At 38.4% G+C, this 6,899-nt stretch overlaps 1 pseudogene; it reads left to right on the top strand.

The window, feature by feature from the left end:
• Positions 1 to 6,112: 6,112 nt before the first annotated feature.
• LOC149185529 (U6 spliceosomal RNA) lies at positions 6,113 to 6,201 on the top strand (annotated as a pseudogene).
• Positions 6,202 to 6,899: the final 698 nt, after the last annotated feature.

The following is a 6,899-nucleotide window of genomic DNA, read 5'->3' as shown; positions in this document are numbered from 1 at the left end:
CCAGAATCAATGAGCCACTCATGAGAATGAGAAGAAGAAGAAGATACATTTAATGCATAACCAGACTGAGATGATTGACAACGACATGCAGAAAGTGCCATTCCGGAAGTTGAAGTTGAAGTAGGCTCCACATGGATGTTATGTTTCTTCATTGCGGCTTCCAAGGTTTCCATCTTCTTAAAGCATTTATATTCTAAGTGGCCATCTCGATTACAAAAGTTACAATGTCTATCAGTCTTCTTCCATTTGTTTTTATTGGTCTTATCATTTTGCTGAAATGATCTTTCATTTTGAGGCTGAGTTGGTTTAGGACCATTCTTTTGAGGATATGACTTCTTAGGATTCTTTGAATTTGGTTGCTGCTGGGCGGCTAACGCTTTCGTGGAAGAGTTTCCAAGATTAAGAAGACCAAGGTGTAAGAGTTTTTCTTGTTCTCTTATTAAGGAATCACAAAAGGAGTCAAAGGAAGGGGCCTTGTAGTCTTTTCCTTGACAAATGAAAGCTTCCCTTGTAGAATGGAAAGTGGAAACAAATACAGAGTAGGCTGGTCCCAACTTAGTAAGGATGGAATAAATAAGGTTACCATCTTCTTTCTTAACTTTAACACCTTCCAAGAGATATATAAGGGTCTTGAATTTGGACAAGAAATCTTCAATGCAAGAAAAATTATTAGGATCCAAAGTAAGCAACTCATTTTCAAGTTGATGGGCTCTAATTTCATTTTTAATCCAAAAAACTTTAGCGAGTTTTTCTAATGCTTCATGTCAAGTTCTGCAATGTGGAATCTAAGATCAGGAGAAATAGACATCCCTATCAAACCACGTGCTTGATCTTGTCTATTTTCCCATTTTTCAGCCTTGTCTTCATCTTTTGGTTTCTTCTCTTGGTCTGTGGCTATTCTGAAGAGACCTTTATTTCTAAGTAAATCTTCCATGTAGGCTACCCATTGGAAGTAGTTAGTGCTGTCAAGAATGACTTGGCATGGACTTTCCATTTTTTTTAAAAACTGAAGCTGAAGATGCTGAAAGTAAGTGTTCCAATGGATAGATCTCAAAAAAAATAGGTGGTTTTAAAAAAAACGGCTCTGAAAAAGGCTTCCGGATGAAGAAGTTATGGCTTTTTGAAAAAAACTTGTTGACGTTGCCAGCAAAGTGCGCGAGGGAATGAAAAAATCCGCCCCCACAAAATGGAGACTTGAACCCAAGACCTCCACTCTCTTAAAATAGCTTTGAATCAATTGATCTATACAAAAAATTTGTGAGAGAGAGAGAGAGAGAGAGAGAGAGAGAGAGAGGCGGGGGGGGGGTCTTGGTTTGCGTGCTTGCCTTGAGAAAGCTCTTTTTCCCTACAAAACACAAAACACAAAACCCAACACGAATATGCAAAGAAAAACGAACCTTGCGGCTCGAAGTTAGCTTTAGCCAAAAAACTAGAAATTTAAAAAAAAAAATCTCAAAGTTAGCTTTAGCCGAAAAACTAAATATTTTTCTCAATGTTTCTGATTTTCTGAGATCACACTAAGGTGCAGGGAAAAGAGCATACGCATGAGAAAAATCCTTCCTTTCTGTTTCTGATTTGCCCAGATCGCACAGAGTCGCAGGGCAAAGAGCATACGCAGAAATGAAAGGTATAGATCCGGTTAAAAAAAAGGCTAAATAAACCGAAACCGAAATAAGCAGAGAGAAAATAATAGTAAACTGCAAAAAACACTGTATACCTCCCGATCTGAAAAATGACGCAGCTAGGGCTACCGGAAACCTTTTCGCGTGAAACGAAAGGGGTTCCTCACTGGAACAGATGCTCCGAACGCAACAGAGCAGTCCTCTCGGCCCGAAAGCAGTCAGAAACAACAGATCTAGGAAACGACAGCCGCATGCAGTTCTACCGGCTTCATATTTGGATCACCAACGGACGCGGCCCTCAAATAGCTCTGATACCATGTAGGAATTTACAGGGTAAGTTCCTCAGAAAGAATACCAAAAGGACACCGCTCACAACCAGATCACAGATCAATACACTAGTATTTTTGACGTGGTTAAAACCCTCAAAGAGGGAAACAGTCCACGGCCTGTCCCAACGTGGGTACTACAGGCAATTTATTAATCAAAGAATGAAAATTTACATAAGCTTCTCTCATGCACGGATTACCCGAACAATGACCCTCCATGCGCTTTAAATAGAACTCATGGACCAATCGGGTGTCAAGCCACGGATCAAGTGTCGGTAATACCGAGGAGAGAATGAACCGTCGGATCACTACATATCGTGACCGTCGGATTGTAAGTTACAAAATGTACAACGGTAAAGAAACACACTTTACCTAACTCTATACCTAACTCTATACTAGACCAAGTTGAACTTAACTATTTCCTATGTGTCGGAATATCCTAACAAAGATCCACAAGGAGAGGTGGTTAAGGCATCATGGCTTCAACTAGACACAATGTTGTGAAAAGTCAAAAACGATATGGACCCATAGACTAAGATTTTTTTTTTATGGTTGACATAAGACAATTTGAATTAATATGATCTATAGAAAGATCATTAATTTTCAGAAAGGGTTCACATAAGCAGATAACCAAAAGTTCCTTCTCTTCCAGTGGCTACCAAGAAGGAAAAATATAGAGAAGTCTGAAATTTCTTACCAACTGCACCCTTTTGTAGAAGAGGGAACATATGCAATTGTGCATGTTTGATGGAGGCTTCAAAAAAGGTCTGTATTAATCTAGTATTGCGGAGAGTTTGAATAAGATAACAGTCCATAACCACAGAGAAGATAGGTGGTTAAGGCATCATAGCTTCAATTAGACACAACAGAGATTTCCTTCATTAAGAGAAATTAATTATTGTGGAACAAAATCCCTTACAGACAACCGAGAACATAGGAAGTTAAGGCATCATGGCTTCAATCAGACACAACAGAGATCCCCTTCATCAAGGGTAATTATTATTATTGTATAAAAAATCCCATACAGACAATACTGGTAATGCCTAATAAACCACCTTTGTCTAGCAATTGTTATGCATATGGGTTTATTCACAACACACACCCAACATAGATAGAGTGATTATTAATGTAAAAAGAAACCTGATCAGTTTGTAAAACCTTGCATGGATAACAATCACAAGCTAGAGAAGGGGCACAAGGCATGACAACTATATAGCCAATAATGTTAGTATACTATTACTACTAGAGTGAGGGGAGGATGCTATCAAATCAACCCAGTGTCTTGCATCCCAAATCCAGCTTTCAGATTCATAAAGCATGAAATTGGCTAAAGGGATCGGAACATTAACCTGTTGGCTGAGGGTTTTGTTTATATCTCTCTGTGATAATGGAACTGGTTGCATTGTCTAACAAGAGCCCCCGAGATGACTGGGACGTGAACACACCAACGATTCAAATACATTAACTTAATTTTTTAGCTTGATCAGAGTTCGTTAGTGTGTAAAATTCTTAAAAATGGAACTTAAATAGGAACCGGCCTAAACTGGGTGTGGGCTTGATGAATTGTGGGAGAATTGAAATGGGAAGGTGGATGAAATTCATTACCATGCAATGAAGAAGATCTTGCTTTTCTGACAGTTCTCGTAGATGACAAAATCGAAGTCATAGACAGCGTATCGGCAATCGTTCTCGGGGAGGGCAGTAGTGAAATCATCGTAACTCTCGGCAGGTCCTCCGGTCTTTTCAACGACCACTTGTTTAGTTTTCTCGTCGATTTTGAACACCAGGTAGCTCTAGGAAAGCGTGTTTGCAGTCATCTGCAACGCCCATTCCAGAAGAAGCGCTCGACTGGATGGATGAATGCCATTCAATGCCCCACAAAATTCAACTCAACAGATTAATTGATTGAATATTTTTTTATCAGTTTCCACTAAAAGAAAAGAAAATCAAAGAAGTTAGTTATTGTTTACCATTGGGTCACACTCTGCTTTCCATTCCACATTAGTACTCTGTTCTGGATGCTGCTGCAAACAAGACAGAAAAGAAACAAGAATCCTAATTCCAATAGCCTGCCATTAACTATCAAGAAAAAGCTATGAACCCTTAAGTGGGCTTCAGATCGTCAAACATGGACGCGTGCGTGCATACCCCGGTAAACTCAGATTCTCAGGCTGTGTTATGTGCGTGCATACGCTGGTAATCTCAGATTCTCACGATGCCCTGCTAATATAAACTTTCCCTTGCATACTCTAGAGGGAAATTTCAACGGCCCAGTTTCAAATGTGATCTACATTATCAATTTAGTATTTCATAATCGGCATGGCCAAACTGTCTATTTTGATTTTCGCAAATTCAATTTCAAAAAACAGTGGCAGTGTTCGGACAGAGCCGAGTGATTGCCCAAGCAAAGGGAGAGAATGGACCCGGGCTTCTGAGAATACAAGCAGTGAAAACAAGGGTTCGATTTATCTTTGGAATGGTTCAAACTTTTATACAGTGGAAATTAGGCCAGTCCGTCCAGCAAATCCCTAGGAAGCAAAACAGGACTGAGAGAGATGATATGGCAAGGAAAGGGAAACAAAGTAGTTGAAAAAGGACCTGACCTGGAAGAAATGATGTTGTGCAGATGTATTCTAAACAACAGCTCCGGCTCACGATTTCCAGCTCCGTTCGTGAGATTGTCAAACCAGGCTCCTCTGTCAGTTTGAACACTGCTATACTTTGTGAGATTGTCAAACAGGGCTGTCTGTTTGTCGATGAAGTTTGATCCAAGGAGGCTGCCGGTAAGGTCATGGAAGCACGGAAACCGCAGAACAGGGTTTCCAAAGCACAAATTTGTTGATCGTGCATCGCAGAACAGGGGTTTCAAGCCACGAATGTGTGCACCGCAAAACAGGGACCGCATAACTGGGTTTTCGAGAGTGTTGAGCAATAATGCCACCCAGCAATAATGCTACCAAACAGGAAGTTCTCGGCGCTGTGAATAAACAGAAATCAGGACAGATGCTACCAAACGGACGGAAAGCAGGAAAGCAGGAAGTTCTCGGCGCTGAGAATAAACAGAAATCACGACAGATGCCCGCCGAATATGGACGCCAGGTGTCAACCTGAGAACGAAAAGGACGACGAAAGTCTGTTTCAAAGGAAGGCCTATCGGCCTAATTAAATTATATCCATTATCACATCAAACTGTAAATAATAATAATTATTATTTAATAAAAGGCATGCGAAAAGTTAAATTTTAATATAAAATTATTATTAATAATAATGAAAATCTAATTTATTTTAAAACTATAGTTAAATTAGATATTAAACTGTGTTATGAAAGTAGATTAATATTTTTAATAATAAGGAAAATCTGATCTATTTTAAAGTGATAGTCAAAATTAGATATTAAAATGGCATATGAAAGTCTTTATTAAACTCATCTTTATCTCAAAACCAGCCTAGATCCATCTTAACTCTAGATCTACCAGCTCTTGAGAGGGATCAAATCTCTTGAGGTACAAACCTCTTTTCGAGTGAAAAGAGATTTGATTCTTCTCAACATTTGATAGATCTAGAGTTAAAGATGGACGGTTGATAAATATAGATTTAACTTATATGACCTCGTTGATCATTTTTCCATTGTCTTTGCTTTGAACTTTAGATATTTATACTTGGGTAAATGATAATAATATATCCAACCACCCTCACCCTCATGAGGGTGGGTGAGGATCATCATATAACTTAATCTATATTTATTAATATGAGGTGAGAGTGAGAGAAATATTAGATAAATTATAATAATTTATTCAATAGTTTCCCTACCCCCACCATCATAACAAATTATGATTAAAATAAACCAAGATATATTGGAACAATAATTTACCCAATATTCTCCTACACTCCACGTCCCCCTTAAGTGAGCTCGGGAGGCTTCTCTCCAAGCTTTTTGAGCATAGGAATAAGATCTTAAATCAAACTAAATAATTTGTTTCTTTAGGTCCGATAGACCAAAGTTTGGTCTCAGTGGATGTTAACCACCACCACCACCACCATCATCATCATCATCATCATTTATCCAAGTAGCAAAGTGCAATTGGAATGAGTTCATATTTTCGGAGAGATTCGATAAAATTGGAACGATACAGAGAAGATTAGCATGGTCCCCGCGCAAGGATGACTCGATAAAATTGGAACGATACAAAGAAGATTAGCATAGCCCCCGCGCAAGGATGACACACACAAATCGAGAAATGGTCCAAATTTTTTAAAGAAGGCCCATATTTTCTATCCTGGTGGTTATTCATGGCGACAACTCGAGAAATGGTCCAATTTTTTTAAAGAAGGCCCATATTTTCTTTCCAAGTGGTTATTCATGGTGACAACTCAAGCTATGTCCTAAGTTCAAATAGTCCGGCCATGCTCACAAAACCCAATAAGTGGTACTTAATAGTAACCATTTAAAATTTTTGGCTACTTGGAAATTACGAATTGGTGAAATCAGAGGTCACTTCCAGAATATTCAATTCCAACATATTTACAGGGAATTCAACAATTGTGGGGACAGATTATCGAAAAGAGCATTAACACTAGGGTTAGACACATTATAATTGAGGAACTATCTGGTTGTTAGATTATAAATACAACCTACACTTCTCTATCACAATTGGACAACCTTTTAGTGTTTCAACAGGAGTAGAAGCAAACATAAAGCCAAGAAAATCTGAAAGCAGCAAATTAGATTCTTGATATGATAGCAAAACGACTCCAACAAATTATTATACAGGCATATTATTCCTGTAACCTTTTAGTGTTTCAACATGAATAGAAGCAAACATAAAGCCAAGAAAATCTGATAGAAACAGATCAGATTCTTGATATGACAACAAAATTATTCGTGTAACATTTTAGTGTTTCAACAGGAGTAGAAGCAAACATAAAGCCAAGAAAATTTGAAAGCAACAAA

Source organism: Pinus tabuliformis, chromosome 3_1, assembly GCF_031772625.1.
Source record: "Pinus tabuliformis cultivar Carrire ecotype Pingquan chromosome 3_1, CPIR1, whole genome shotgun sequence".
NCBI lineage: Eukaryota > Viridiplantae > Streptophyta > Pinopsida > Pinales > Pinaceae > Pinus > Pinus tabuliformis.
This window is presented reverse-complemented; position numbering and strand designations above follow the sequence as displayed.